This window comes from Martes martes (genome assembly GCF_963455335.1).
Source record: "Martes martes genome assembly, chromosome: 12".
In the NCBI taxonomy this organism is placed as follows: Eukaryota; Metazoa; Chordata; class Mammalia; order Carnivora; family Mustelidae; genus Martes; species Martes martes.
In genome coordinates this window covers 66,818,222-66,834,885 of record NC_137900.1, presented here as the reverse complement: position 1 = coordinate 66,834,885, position 16,664 = coordinate 66,818,222, and the positions used below count along the sequence as shown (strand labels likewise).

The 16,664-nt window shown below is 36.6% G+C and overlaps 1 long non-coding RNA gene across 3 annotated transcripts in view; it reads right to left on the bottom strand.

Moving 5' to 3' along the window:
• Window positions 1-421: 421 nt before the first annotated feature.
• LOC308352927 overlaps window positions 422-16,664 on the bottom strand; it is a 30,658-nt gene continuing 14,415 nt past the window's right edge. The window contains exons 3-6 of one of the 3 annotated variants that reach the window (XR_013967704.1): window positions 15,245-15,371; window positions 14,081-14,116; window positions 1,148-1,210; window positions 422-986 (exon numbers count right to left, since the gene is read on the bottom strand). This is a non-coding gene — a long non-coding RNA (uncharacterized lncRNA). Of the gene's footprint in view, window positions 987-1,147; window positions 1,211-10,069; window positions 11,236-14,080; window positions 14,117-15,244; window positions 15,372-16,207; window positions 16,305-16,664 lie in introns of those variants that run through there. The other 2 variants (XR_013967705.1, XR_013967706.1) reach the window with 2 other exon arrangements.

Sequence of the window (16,664 nt, the reverse complement as noted above, 5' to 3'; positions counted from 1 at the left end):
AGTATTTCATTCTACATATATAAAAGAGACAAAGCCACATCAGAAAGTATACAAGTAATCTGTTAATACAAAAAGTTTAACTACTTTTAGCCCTGCCTTTTGCTCTCAGTAGTTCTCTGAGGTAAAGAACACACATGATAAAAAAAAGAGAAAAAGGTCAGAACCAATATTTTAATCCCCCCTTGAATAACTCCTCTCACTGTACCTTCTAGAATCCTATTTCTTTTCATTTATATCTTGTCTAGGAGTGTAAACAACCTCCAAGATTTTTAATCTTCATAGAGCAATAAATATCTGGACATCTGTTGAAAAAACCACTGGCCAAGTGGGCTTTAAACCAGACCCTCAGCATCTTAGTCTGAATTATCAAAGTTGCCTGTCTTTCTCATTGTTTTTCTGTAAATAAGGTATTGTTTTCTTTCAAAATTGCTTTCAATATTTTCCCTTTGTTTTTAGTTTTCAGAAGCTTAATTATTATGTTTCTTGGCAAAGATTTCTTTAGATTTATCCCATTTTTGTAGGTATCTCTGCCAAATTTGGCAAGTTTGCAGCCACTATTTCTTGAAGTACTTTTCAGCCTTGCCCACTCTTTTCTCTCGTTGAGGGACTCTGATTGCCGGGGTCCAGCCTCGGCAGGTCCAGATGTCCCTGAAGGAAGGGCGGTGTCAGCAAGAGGAATGAGAGAGCCACAAATGCAAGCTCTGGTCAGTAGTCAGACATCTCCATCTTTATTCTGATTTTAGAGCTTCTTATATAGGCAGTTCACTTGGGGTAGGGGGTTACATTCGTGCAAAGGACATCAAAGGACTCAAGCACCCATCAGATAATTTCTCTTTGTTCAGCACATGTTATTCTAGTTAAGCTATAATGGGGACAGACTGGCGCCAGCGATGGGGGACAGGGTATTGCTTCTTGAGTAATCATGTCCTTCAGAAAGCCATGGGAGGTAGCACAAATATGTGCTTTTTGGTAACTTATTCTGGGGTCTGCAGGAAAACAGGACATAGGTTAATGGAAAATGAGAAGATTTAGGGATGAACTAGGTGGTAAGGAACTGCAGGAAAACAGGATATAGGTTAGTGGAAAATGAGAAGCTATCTAGAGAAGCTAAGTATATAGGAGAGAAATAGGAACGAGAAGGCGTTACCTTTGCAGGAGGCAGGGTGTATTTCAATGGCTCAGCTTGTGAAAGCACCAGACAAACATTAACCTAGGGAGGAAACCATCTATCACGGTACACATCTAAAGTTCTCCAGTGTCCTAGTACAGAATAATTTACCTCCTTGAAGTTGCTCTGGCCCACAAGCCTGAGAGATGTTTGTGGAAGATTAGCAAGGGGCTCTTTATTTGAGAGAGATATGGGGATCAGAGAAAAAGGCAAGAGCCTATTAGACCATGCTTATCTGTGGGGGTATCCAGCCCTCGGCAGGATTAGGCCTGCATCAGTTCAAACCTTAACCTAGCGGGGCAATGCCCTCGACCAGGCCTCATGGCTCCCAACATTTGATGATACCAGTGTTATGGTCTCCCATATCTGAGGCTCTGTTCTATTTTTCAGATTGGATCATTTCTGTTGTTCTGTCTTCCAGGTCACTGATTCTTTCCTCTGCCCCTCTATGCTGCTGTTGAGTCCATCCGGTGATCTCTATATTTAACTCTAAATTTTTCAACTCTGTTTTCACCTCTAAGTTTTTCATTTGGTTCTTCTTTATATCTTTCTTTTTTTTTTTTTTTTTTTTTGCTGAGACTTTCTATTTCTTTGCTGGTGAGGTGTTGAGGTGCCTTATTATAACAAGGTGGAAGTCTAAGCTCCCACTCAGTCTTTGTTGTCATGACTAGAGATAGACCCCAGTTTTTAATATTTTGGAGTTTTATTTTGTTGGTTTTTAGTTTTTGTTTTTGTTTTTGTTACAGTACCGTGGTTATTTATCCATCTAAATATTTTCTCTCTTTCTAGGTCAGCATTTTCCTGGTTTTCAGTTGGGCCCATTTTGGGGGGGGGGGTTGTTTTTTTGTTTGTTAAGAGAAAAGTATGACTATGCCATGTTTCCAGAAACACAGGCCTGAATTATGAAAATATTGTTGAAATAACAAAAGCTTAGGAAATTTGAAGAACCAAACTGATTTTCAAAATTATAAGTGAAAATAACTTTATTTTGATGTAGTGTTTTTTAAATTTTCTGAAGACCAAAGCTATTGGGTATAGTGAAAACCATTCCCGGACAATACAAAAATGGTATGGACTGGATTCAACTTCTCTACCAAAGAAATGACTGTATTTGGATTATAATCCATACATATCACTCCAAAAATAACAGACCTATATAATATACTACATAGACTCTCCACGAAGAATTACAAAAATAAAGAAGAAAAGGGGATAGACAAGCCAACCACAACTATAGTAGCTCCGCACACGGTAATGGAAAAGAAGATTCATAATAAAGAATTGCATCATCCCATCAAACAGCAACAGAGAAAAACTAAACCAGATAAATGCTAAGTTTTAATACTCTAGAAAATTTTAATGTACATTATCACTACCGTTCTCCAATTTTAAGCCTTGTGCCTGTGTTCAATGATTGCAAATGGAGTGGCTAAAATGAAATTGGTCAAAATGTTAAGTCAGTTAAAAATAAATTTTCCTCATCACTGGTTTTTATATAATTGTAATGTTAAAGTAACATGAGATAGTTATGAAAAGACTTCTATAATTTAAACATTTACTCATTCTTTAGAATTTTGGAAAGTTCTTCCTTGTTTTGTATTTCCAAATAATTTGATGTGTATTTTAGCCAGTAAGTGTTCTTTATTTCATTGGCAGGTCCATAATGAATCAATCAATTTGCCTACAATTATATGTCAATTGTCCTGAGATAACTTGGTGGGTTTTTGGGTTTTGTTTTGTTTTGGTTTGGTTTTTTTCGTCATCATTTTTAAACCTTATGTGCTTTAATGTGATTTTGTCAAGTTGGTAAACATAGACTTTCTTCTAAGCTTTTTTCCTTGACTTTTAAATTAATTTTTAAGCAACAAGGCTAGCTTTCTATATTATATTGTATTTTTAAGTATTTTTCATCTTGTATTCACATTTAAGCGGTTTTTACATGAAATAATTGTTGCAAATTCAAGAGTGATTATCATCATTATTTGATATTTTTGTGCTTGTAAGACTTGAACCCACAGTACAAAGCATATGTAATCTCAATACAGGCTCCTGGAAGAAAATAATGCTGGACTTGGATTACACAGAGAAATGGGCCTATTGTTTCATCTGCCAAAATCCCCTCCTCGGTAGGACCGTCAAAATATGAGCACACCACAACTCTCACAGTAGATGCACTTAAACACACAAGGGCCAAACATAAATCCTTCTATGAGCTGTAGTATTACTTATTTTTAGCTTATGGTTATCATTTAAGTTCCAGGACATGCAATTGAAAGTCCTGACAAATACCTCAGTAATGTGAAAAAAAATGAATTATAAAATGCCAACAAGAAATGGGGCTGTCATATGGCCAGCATCATGTAGGTCATAAAAGGATGAAAGAATCTAAAATCATGAAGATAATCAGTAAAACTGAATTGGTGGATAAAAATGCAATTCATCTGCACCCTCATATAAATTACTAGAATTCAAAAACATTGCAAGTAATCACAACATACATAACTGCCTATAGGAAAATAGACTCAAGTGTCTTTAATAAATAGAATAAAGCCCACCAAACTACCTGAAAAGTATTAATCTGGTAAAATATAATAATGACAGAAAGACATAGATATGGGTATGAATAACTGTAGAAATATAGATATTTCTCAATTTGGGGGAGCCTGGGTGGCTCAGTTGGATGAGCCTCTGCCTTAGGCTCAGGTCATGATCCCAGGGTCCTGGGATCAAGCCCCACATGGGGCTCCCTGCTCAGCGGGAGCCTGCTTCCCCCTCTGCCTCTTCCCCTCCCCGCGCCTGTGCTCTTCCCCTCTCTCTCTCTCTCTCTCTCTCTTGCTTGCTCACAAATAAATAAGTAAAATCTTTTAAAAAAGAAAGAAAAAAGATATTTCTCAATTTGTTCTCTTGGTGTGCTCTTTTGACCATATTGTTGTTTTTCTATCCTTTTTTTTTTTTTCATTCTAAATTGCCATCTTCAACAAGACAAAGTTATACATAGGGATGCAGGTATTATTTTCCAACTAACAAGCAGTTTCCTACTCAACCATTTGAAATAGTGGCATAGTACCATGTAAGTGCAAAAACAGCTAAGGCAAGAAATGACTGCATCTTAACTAATCAGATTGGTACTGCTCACAATTCTTGAGTAGACCTTGCTAAAACTCCTTATGTAATAGGAGACAAAAACAAACAAACAAAATGGACTGGATATATAGAGACAATACCCAATGAGAAAAAGAGAATAAAGGAAAAGAAATTGGGGGAAAAAAGATTTCTACTTGAATCTTACTCTCACATATTTTTCCATATCTCTTATTACAAAGTACTTGTTTTTAAGGATTTTTATTTATTTACTTATTTTGAGAAAGTGAGAGAGAGAGAGAGAGAGAGAGCACAAGCAGGGAGAGGGAGAGGGAGAAGCAGGCTCTCTGCTGAGCAGGGAGATCGATGCGGGGCTTAATCCCAGGACTCTGGGATCATGACCTGAGCTGTAGGCAGATGCTGAACTGACTGAGCCACCCAGGCACCCTCCTATTACAGAGTACTTTTAACATGATGTCCAGGTTTTCTCATGAAAGCAGGACCAGCAATAAAATTTGGGGGGTCCAGTACAAAATGAAAACGAAAGACCTCTGTTCAAAAATCATTTAGAATGTCAAGATAGCAATAGCAAGGAGCATTAAACCAGGCCTGGGTCCTTCTGAGTACGGGTCCCTCTCCAAATACAGAGGCTACGTACTCATGAAGTCAGCCCTGCAAGAAGGTGCAAATCATAAAACATGGAGAGTAATTTGGTGATAAGCATCTAGATCTTTATATAGGCACTTGCTCTTTTACCCATTTATCCCATTTCCAGGGCTCTGTATATGGGAAATATCAGTTTCATATATTTATACACAAAATATATTTGTCCCAGTGTTACCTTAATAATGGAACACTGGAAATTTAAAGCAGAATGATTTGTGGGCTTTTTAAAATGATGTTACTTAAGAGATTTCTTAGTGACATCATAAAATATTGTTAAATGAAAAAAAATAGGACTCAAAACTAGAAATAAAATGTGTTCCCTCTATCTTTCTCCTTACCTCTACTATTTTCTTCTATACGTATTCTCAACACTGAAGTGGCATTTAGTAAATATTAATAGTGGTTAACTATGGGATATGGAATCATACATGATTCTCATTTTCTTTACGGTTTTCTGAGTATTTTATGTTTTCTACAATGAGCACTTATTACTGTTATAGCAAGAAGGGAGAAGAAGAAAATAATGAAGTAAGTCTTTCACCTAAAATGGACAATTTCTAAGCCAACAGTTGGGAACAGTAAACTGTTTGAGCAGTTACACAATTGGCCAGACTACAAACATGTCCTACTTTCTCCCTCTCTCCAACAGAGTCCTCTGGAGAAACAAAATTTAGTGCAGAAAGCAATGTTCCTTTGAGTTTATATAGTTTTCCTGGTCTACTTGCCCTGCTACCTTTTTCCATTTACTCCATCCCTGAGCAGACTTAGTGATTGTACAGTGTAGCAAATTTTGGACATGATACTATAAAATGGTTTATTATGTAGAGTAAACACCAATGACTTAGACCCAGAAAAATGTTATCCTATTGTCAAAGCAATAATGATCACATGTTAACCAAGGCTACAGAGGATTAGAAAAAGAGTTCAGAATGTTGAAGTGTCTTAGCTTAGGTCCCTGATAGCAAAGCCTGAGATAAGGATTTGGGTATAGGCAGTATTTGGGAGGTGAGCATAGGGATCACCTATAGTAAGGGAGCAAGCGTGAGAAGTGGGGGAAGGGGGACAATGACCATAACAGGATCTTTATCAAATTGCTTATTGCAATGGGTAACTGGGGCTCAATTGCTTTGGGGATGCTTCCAGATGCTGTATGAAATGCTTCCTGGACTTTTCCCACCCAAAGACAAAAGCTAAGGTATTAAACTTCTGCACTGGTTGTGGGGGTTCCTTAAGGCAATAACCTCTCTGCATTTCTGTACTAGCTACATCCAAGTTAAGCAAGCCCCCTAAGGCTTTGGAGAGGCCCATGCTTAGAACTTTCCACCACAAACACAACTGAAATTAGTAGTGGCCTGAAGGAATCCAACACAGGGCTCAAAAAATGTCCACAATTGGAGAATAAAATAAAAAGGAAGTAAAGTAGAGGTGCAAGAATGAATGTTTTGCAGTGTGGTACTGGGGCAGATAACACTGAAGAGAAGGGGGCGCCTGGGAGGCTCAGTGGGTTAAGCCTCTGCCTTTGGCTTAGGTCATGATCTCAGGCTCCTGGGATCGAGCCCTGCATCAGGCTCTCTGCTCAGCAGGGGACCTCCTTCCCCCTCTCTCTCTGTCTGCCTCTCTGCCTACTCGTGATCTCTCTCTCTGTATCTAATAAATAAATAAAATCTTAAAAAAAAAACTGAAGAGAAGTAGATCTCAATCAGTCAGTATCTGTTAGTGAAGAGGAAGAGGAAACTAGGGAAAGGAGATTCATAGAGCAGCAGAGCCATCGTCCTTTTATATGTGTTCTGCTCTGGGGAAAAAAAATAAAAAATATGTGCATTCTATATATATCATGGGCAAATTAAAGATGTAGAACATTGCATCTTGGGGAGGCAAATTGAAAAAGTACTCTCAGATGCATGTGGGAATCTTCCACTTACCATTTTATGAAGGCAAAGTATATTTTCCCTATAACTTTTTCTTTTGTCAAATATCCAAACAGTTCTGCATCTCTTGGTGTGTATCAGAGTCTGTTTTTAGGCATTATTCTTTCAGTGCTTATAATCAAAGCAAAAGTAATCACGAACACACAGTTCTTTGCACTATAATAGAACTAGAAACACCTTGAACAATCAAGTCGTTTCTGTCAAGTCCAGAGTAAGTTATATGATATATCCCCTCTCACCACAGCCTCCTTGAAAGAAATGTTCAGTGACTTGGAGGGACATGACAAAAACATCGCAATGAACTGTTTGGTGAGTCCCTCCTCAGTGATTTCTCAGCATTTTGTTTATGTCCCCATTGTAGCACTTCACACCGTCTACAGTAATGCATCTTGTTGCATGTCTAACTCCCCAGAAACCAGCAAGCTTCACAGTGAGTAAGACCTTATTTTATCCACCTCTGTGCACATCATTCCCAGCACGTTGCACAATGTAGAGTTGGTGACCAATACAAATTTGCCAACTGAGCAGGCAAAGCATTTTCCAGGCTAACATTCCCTGATTTGTGTCAAATAGATCAATACTGACATGGCTTAACTCATCTGAGATCTGAGCTTGGTTCTGCCTCCATCAAGTGGGTAACCTTGGATAAATCAAAAACCTCCTTTCGATCTCTATTTTTTTTTCATCTTTATAATTAAGGGGGTTGAAAAGATGATCCCTAAGGTAAGTTCATGCTCCTGCAGTCGATGATCTATGTGTCACAGCTATTACCTCATTAGAACGCACTGAAGGAATTCTGTCCCCAAGTCTCTACCTAGCTTTCTAAAGCACCTTCGAGTACCCTGTGACTAATGGTGTGTTTATACTTAAGTGTGCAGATATGATAAAAGGGAAATTAGACTTTTAAATCAGGGGACTAATAAGGAGGTTGGCACCTTTGTTCTCTTGAAGTTTTAAAAGCTCGTACCTGTGTTTTCTTTAGCTTTTCTGTCATCTTCTTTACTTTCCATTTTAATTTCTAATCTTTGGTTTTGGGGATCTATAGGGTTGCTTGTTAACCTGTCAATAGCAAGAAGCAGCATTTGTGTTCATGCACACTACTTTTGCAATTTCAAGGTCTGATTAAGCAAAAAACAGAAAAATCTACAAATTTAATTCATTCTTTTAACACACCTTAATGGGATGTCAAGCACTGGACTAACTCTAGAACCTAGGAAACAAATTAGAGATGTCTTAATTAGCTAAAAAATAAAGCCAGTGCCATTCATGAAGACCTAGGGAACTGGAAATTTTTCTTTTAGTCAGAAAATGTTTATCCTTAGTACTGTTTCCCTCATAGATATTCCAAAGCAAAATAGCAATGAAGAAGCAAATGCAAATAAAAATTACAGAATCTATGTTCAGAGCAGGGCAATCAATTGAAAACTATAGTTTGATGGATTGAAATCTTTGAAGGGTGAGTAAAGAGCTTTTTTTAAGATGTACTTTAGAATAACTATGATTTTAATTAGGTAACCTTATCCCATTTTGAGGGGTTTTTTAATGCTTTCTTCAAATTTTTTATCCCAAAGTGTATTTGAACGACTTTGCCTTACAGAGCATGCACTAAGTCCACATTAGAATCTCAGGGCACTCAATGATAGAAATCAATGTACACTACATGTGACAGTATCTCAGGGTCATGACTTCAGCAAAAGTGTGAAAATGTACTCACTGTACCCCAAGGGTGAAGAGAGAAGTTTATATAAACTAACAATAGTTCCTAGTGATGGTATTGGAAAAAAACATAATGGTGGGTCACAACGGAGGAAAATCAGAAAGGAATGCCACAGACATGTGGGCATATTTACATTAAAAGAAATGATTGGGCAACAACTTGGATGAATCACCAGGGAATTAACGTGAGCAAATAGAGAGCTTACATGCTGTATTATTCCATTTATACAACATGCTTAAAAGGACAAAACTGTAGAGATAGAGAACAAACCAGTGGTTTTCAGAGGAGGTGGAGGAGGGTGATTAGGAAGATGGATGTGGTTATAGAAGGGTGATAGTAGGGATTCTTGTAGTGACAGAACTGTTCAATATCTTCACTGAGACAATAGATGCACAAACTTACATGTGATAAAATTGGAAAGAACTAAGTATACACACATGTACGCACACACGCACACCAGTACATATAAAAAGAGAAATGTGGATAATATCTGTGGATTTTATCGACATCACTTTCCAGATTGTAATATTATTCAGTAGTCATGATACATGTTACCATTGGAGGAAGCTGATTAGTAGGATTTCTTTACGTTGCATGTAAATATACATAATCTTAATTTTTTAATTTAATTACAAAAATCGATAAGAAAAGTGCAGACAGTGCATTAGAAAAAATGAGTTGAAGATTTGAACAAGCACTGAATGAGAAGGAAACTCAAATGACAAATCCATGAAGTTATTTGGCTCATGGGCAACCAAGAAAGTTAAAATTAAAATCACAATTAGATACAACTGCACAGATTGGCCAAAAATTAGAGCATCATATAAAATTAAATGCTGGTAAGATTGGAATAATCAGATATCTAATCCACTGCTGATGGAAGTAGAAATGAATATAACAATCTTAAAAAACAGTAGCATTTTCCAATGAAATTGAAATATTCATACATTTCTACCCAGGAATTTCACTCCTAGGCATTAGAGAAGTGCTTGTGTGTATGTACCAAGATACATGCTCATGAGAATACTCACAGTGACATAGGTGTTTTTTTGGACAAAAACTGGAAATTCATTTACAATAGAAAGGTTAAATAAATTGGAGTATTTCGATACAATGTAATTCTATGTAACACCTCTGTATATAGAATTCTGTATATATGATGTATAGCCACAGACATCAACATGGATGAATCTATGAGTAAATATACAAAATAAAGTCAAATGAAAGTCACTGCATCTCTAAATATTAAACATTTTATAATATATTCCTTTTCCACCCTCACATAAACTCTAAAAAAATATCAAATGCAAATGGAAATAATTAGGTATCCATAAACACAAGAAGTCTTATTAAATGGTGTTATGGAGAATGAATAGGCATAAGTAATTTTACCTTTTGGTAGGGACAATCTACACTGACAACTTTGGTCTTTGTTTCTCCTCATCTAGAACACTTATTTCTGAGATTGAATTTTTTTCTGGTACCATAGTAAGCACTTCATAAATATTTGTAGGATAAGTATGTTTTTATTTAATTTAAAAAATTGTATTTTACATTTTTCATTATACCTTTAGATAGAAACAAATTATATTTTTATGCCTTCACATGCATAGAAAAAAGACTAGAATAAAATAGATCAAAACTGCTTTCTTCTTTTTTGCATTCTGGTATATTTTACATTTTCTCATATTCTGCATTTCCTTATTATTAGAAGAATAAACAATAGGAAAAACCTATCAAAAACTGAAAGCCCTAATTTAATGATCAATTTAATTCACTGAAAACATAAACAGAATTAACCATCATTGTGACCATCCATTACCAGAGTCTTAGGAAATGTGACCTCACTGACTTTACCCAGTGTGGGGCCAATGCAGAGTTTGAACTCAAGACCCTGTGATCGAGACCTAAGCTGAGATCAAGTGTCGAACGCTTAACTGACTGATCCACCCAGGTAGTCCTAGACCTCAGTGATTTTAGATTGGTTTCGTTTAGATTGGTTTTGTTGCCACAGACACCTGTGGTGTTGCCTCATAAAATGAGAGTATCAGTGAAAACAGACATTCCTTAAATTATTCAGTTACAGTTTTAGCCTTTGCAGTTCAATTTGGGAGTCAAGATTGATTACTGTATTCAAGTGTTTGTAAGTCCTTCCTCCTACAACCTGCCTTAATCCACAATTTAAGCTCTGCATATAATTCTTCATATGATAATTACTTGTGCATTAAATTTGCATAATTTTGTAGACTAAAGATCTATGATCTCTATGAAAGTCCCCATTTCCCAAACAACAAAAATTAATATAGTAGCAGTAAGAACTTATCTCCTAAATTCTCTTATTATCCATGTCTGTCTGGCCTCCCATGGCCAGTATCCAATTTCAGCCTGTATCTGTCTTGAAGCAACTCTCATTTCTAAAATGCAAATCACTTCCCAAGGTGTTAGGGAGCTTCTAGGCTCTACTCAAGTTTCCATAGAGGACATAGGCATTGATGTATGTGTGGCAAAATACAGCATTTTTATTTGAACATAAGGAACCTTCCATGGACATCTCTTCCCAAGACCGTTTTTCTTGCTCACTGGCTTCGAAATCTCCTTTTCTTTCTTCAAACCTCATCTCCCCAGGCCTCCTTCAGCCTCCATGATTGCTTCTCTCTTCCATTGCTTTCCCTTTCCTAACCAGAAAAATGTATCTGCGTCTGATCCACAAAATTTGCATCACCACACCCATCATTAAGTTGTTTTCAAGTATGCAAAAGGCCAGTAAACTAAGGATAGATTAGGGTGTGTGTGTGTGTGTGTGTGTGTGTGTGTGCACGTGTGTGTGTGTGACCACACATGTGCTCACATGTGCAAGCGCTTAGGAAATATATGGTAGTTAACAGATGTGCCCTCCTCAAGAGAGGGGAAAGAAAATTGGGCAAGAGGGATATAACTAATAAAAATGTTGTCCTGTCCCACTAACTTCAATTTTATCTTCACCTTTGCGATGCTTCTGAAATTGGGATGCACCTTACACTTGATATATACATTTACTATGGGAGTATGCTATTTTTCTACAAAACTTTTGCCCAGATTGGTAGCCATCTCACAATACATAGTATCTTGAAATTGAAGAATATGGTATGTCTTTTTTAGATATTCTTTATTACTTTTAAATTATGATTTTACAAAAATCATACTAACTTACTGTGTCTGATGATGTAACTGCAAGGATAAAGACATACAAAAGTATATAAGGGAGTTAATAATCTCTTCCTAATCTCATTCCCTCTCCTGAGTTTACCGACATTGACAATGTGCTGATACCCTTTTGCGGAGAGCTCAGACACAGTACGTGTACCTGTGTAGGGTTTTGGTTGTGGTGATTTTTACAAAAATAAAATCATATTACTCTAAGCGATTTTCTAATTGAAAATATACGGGCACCTGGGGCTCAGTTGGTCAAAGCCTCTGCCTTCGGCTCAGGTCATGATCTCAAGGTCATGGGATCAAGCCCTGCATCAGGCTCTCTGCTCAGCAGGGAGCCTGCTTCCTCCTCTCTATCTCTCTCTGCCTGCCTCTCTGCCTACTTGTGATCTCTGTCAAATAAATAAATAGAATCTTTAAAAAAATAAAATAAATAAAATAAAATATATCATGAATATCACCTACAGTTTAATAAATAAATCTAACTTATTTCTAAATGTCCACAGGGTAATCTGTAGCATAGATGGGTCAGAATTTATTCAGCCATTTCTCCCATGCAAATAACTTCCAGTTTTTCTTTATTTCAATTTCCAGCACTTTTTCAATACACACTGTTGTACAGATAGCCTCATTTATTGGTGCATTTATTTCAATAAGCTACAGCTTCAAAAGTGGGATTGCTGGATTAAATGATGTGTGAGGTGGCCCACTTCCCTACACCCTCTGGTCATTGCTTCTTTTAATCTTTCCAGTCTAATGGATGAAAATGGTCTCACACCCTATAATTTTCACTATGCTCACTACTAGTGAGGTTAGGCATCTCTTCACACATTTCTTAGCCATTTGGGCATTGTACTCTTTCTCCAGCCTTTGTACACTCTGGATATTTTTCTACCATGTTGTCTTTTTCATATAAAACAATTAGTAAGATCTTATTACTCATTAGAGATATTCCATCTTTGTCAGGCATAAATGTGGCAAGTATTCCTTTATGGTTTACCATTTCTGGTTAGCCTCATACTGTAAAATATATCTTTAAATTTTTATGTTGTCAAGTATGTCTGGGTTTTTTTTTTAATTTTTTTAATTTTATTTTATTTTTTCAGTGTTCCAAGATTCATTGTTTATGCATCACACCCAGTGCTCCATGCAATATGTGCCCTCTTCAATACCCACCCCCAGGCTCACCCATCCCCCCACTCCCCTCCCCTCCAAAACCCTCGGTTTGTTTCTCACAGTCCACAGTCTCTCATGGTTCGTCTCCCCCTGCGATTTCCCCCAATTCACTTTTCCTTTCCTTCTCCTAATGTCCTCCATGTTATTCCTTATGCTCCACGAGTAAGTGAAACCATACGATAATTGACTTTCTCCGCTTGACTTATTTCACTCAGCATAAATGCATTTTTTACTCTTTTGTTTAGGAAGCTATCCTTCACCCTGAGATTATAAAGTCACTTAAATTTTCTTCTAATGATTTTAATGTTTTATTTTTATTTACTTTTTTCTTATTGAGATGTAATTTGCATACAACAAAATTCACTCATTTTAAGCATACAGCTTGATGAATTTTTGTAATTGTGTATAGTCATGTAACCACCAAAATCAGGCTGTTGAGCATGCTAAAATATTTTCTCATATTACCTCACAGCATGCTAAAATATTTTCTCATATTACCTCTCATATTACCTCACATATTACCTGTCTTCTCTTTCTATAGCTTTACCTTTGTAGAATATTGCATGAATCGACTCATGAAGTATATAGTCTTTCATGTTTGTCTCCTCTCACTTTTATGTTTGGGATGCATCCACATTTTCACATATGTTAATGTTTAATTCATTTTTATTACTGAGTGATGTTCCATAGTGCGGATAATGCACAACTCAATTATCTACCAGTTAATGGATATTTGAAATTACTACTGGCTTTTGGTTATTACACATAATGTTGTTATTACATTACTATAGTTTTATTATATACTATAATATTATTATTTACTCAAATGCAAAACCCTTTGAGTAAAAAACTTTGTACAGACGTACCTATTTCATTTCTTTTGAGTAAGTATCTAAATGTGAGCATGCAGAGTTATATGGTGATTTTATGTTTAACTTTAAAAAGTACTGCCATGCTATCTTTCCAAATAGCTGTGCCATTTTGCATTCATGACAGAAATGCATAGTGTTGTTTTTTCCACATTTACCCCAGCACTTGGTATTGTCAAGCTTTTTAATTTTAGCCATTCCAGTGTGCAGTGATCTCTCATTGTGGCTTTAATTTGAATTCACATGATAACTAGTGATGGTGAGCATCTTGTTTATGTGCTTATACCTGCCATTTGTAGGTGAAGTATCCAAGTATTTCCCCCTTTAGAAAAAAAAATTGGGTTGTTTTCTTATTAAGTTTTACCTGTTCTTAATATATTCCAGATGCAAGTCCTTTGTCGGAAATATGCTTTGCAACTGTCTTCTTGCAATCTGTGGCTAGTTCTTTTCATTTTTTTAACTGTCTTTCAAAAAACAAAGGCTTTTATTTCGGAAAAAACGTTATCAATTTTTTAATTTTTGCTTTTTCCAGCATGTTTAAGAAATCTTTGTCTAACCCAATGTCACGAAAATTTTATGTTTTCTTCTAACTATCCAGTAATTTAAGATCTTATGGTTAGATCTCTGTTCCATTTTGAGTTAATTATTGTGTATGGCATGTAGTAAGAGTTGACGTTTATTTTTTATACAGATATTTAGCTATTCCAACACTATTTTTTAAACTGTTGATCCAATTTGAAGTGTTTTTGTATATGAGGCGATACTCTAGCTTAATTTTTTTCCTGATGAGTAGCCAATCACATCAATATTTTCTATTCCCTAAGTTATACTCTACTCACAGGATTGAAATATTTGTGATATTTTAAATTTCCTATTCATAACTGTAATGATTCTGAGAACTTATTCTCTTCCACTGATTTATTTTTGTGATAAAAGTCCAAAACAGAATTCTTGGTTCTCAACACCTTAACCTCTTTCTCTTTCCATTTTCCTTATTTCATTAAGTGGTGCTACCATCTACCCAGTGGGTCAAGCCAGTAATGGAAGTACTAGCATTTATGGCCATCCTTTCCTCAACCTTGTAATCAGTCCATCATTTTTCCCTTTATAAGATAAGTGTATCCACTTTACTCCATCTCCATTGCTAACAGACTCGTCCAGTTCCCATCCCCTTATCTTATACTGGGCTTATCCTTGCTCCCTAACTCTGTCCGTATCAGCCAGCTTTCTGTTCTTTCACCATCCAAGTTTATATCTGTCTCAGGGACTTTGACTTTGCCATTCCCCACCACCACCCCGCCTAGGGTAATCTTCTTTCATCATAACTATCTTCTGCATTTTTCAGGTCTCAGGTTAAGTGATAACTCAGATTTTTAAAAATATCTCGTATGTAAAGTCCCCCTAACTATAATTCCCCTATTGCTAGTTTGAGTTGAAAGTGGGTACTCACCCAGGAATTTGCATACTTATGCTGTCCATCTGTAGCATCTACTGAGATCAGGTTCTAGATCTTTCCTTGCTTAAATGATTTCTTCCCATCTTTATAGTCTGAGCCAGAAGCCAGCCCAGGGTTATTGCTAAGGGACAAAGAAGAGCAAATGATTAGCCTTGATCAAACTCATTACTATCCAATATGGTGCTAATAAAAATGTGGTTCCCTGTGCCTTCCAGAGTGTCACAGATTTCCAATATGAGAATAGCTCTGGGTTCACCCTTACATGAGGAGCAGAAGTTTCCGGGACCACATGGCATATCTAAATATAGCCCATTCCAGAGGGACAGTTACATAAGTCCTGAAAATCTTACCTGGAGAAGTGAATCCTGCTAACGATAGGGCCTTTACACTTGGAAGGGTCTCTTCTGGCGGCTTTGAGCATCATCCAAAGAGAAAGCTTGCACTGGGCTGGTTGGCCCATTTTACTGTATTCTGTGTGTGCGTGTGCATGTGCGTGTGTGTGTGCGTGTGTGTGTGTGTGTGTCTACTCATTCCAGCTCCCCTTCCCCAGGTCTTATGTATTGAATGTATTCATTGTCACAGCTGCAGCTGCTACCACTCTTGTTGCTGTGACAACTCACAGCAATTTGTTGTTCAGTGTGAGAGTGAGCCCTGGGGTACACCTTGCCCACCAAATCTCTCCCTCAAGCTCCAAACACCATTTGACTCATTTTCCATTACAGTCATCAGAGGACCTTTAACAATACTAAGGGAGTTATCGCTTTCCTTCACATCTTTTCTCAAATATCTGATTGCAATTCAGCTCTCCAGAGAAAATCCAAGCTGCCTCTTTAATCTTTATAAAGAGAAAGTGTGAATTTTATCCTAGATTCATCATTTTAAAGCTGAAGGGGACCTTGAATACAATCTAATTATATCTTCACATTTTACACATGAAAATAAAAGTGTCTGATCTACCTAGAACAGGATCTGGCATGTGTGGCAATCACTCAAAAGCTTGTTCGATGAATAGATGAAGTTTGGGAAATCATGACTTCTCCAATATCACACAAGTCTGTGGCAGAACAAATATTAGAATATAGATTTTCTCATTCCAAAATTGAGTCCATTTATAAAAATAATTTGATCATATTTATTTCTTGAAATAATCTAAAGAAAATACTTTTGTATTTGAAAGATTTGCCATAAAGGTGTAAGTCTTATTATAATATCATTGTTAGCTAAAAGTAGCACTAAAAACAAAGCAATCTATTTTCTGCCTAATAAAAATAAATACATGCATTGTACATATTTCAGTTTTTAAACATTTTTTTTAAGATTTTATTTATTTATTTGACAGAGATCACAAGTAGTCAGAGAGGCAGGGGGGTGGGGTGCGAGAACCAGGCTCCCCACCGAGCAGAGAGCCTGACGC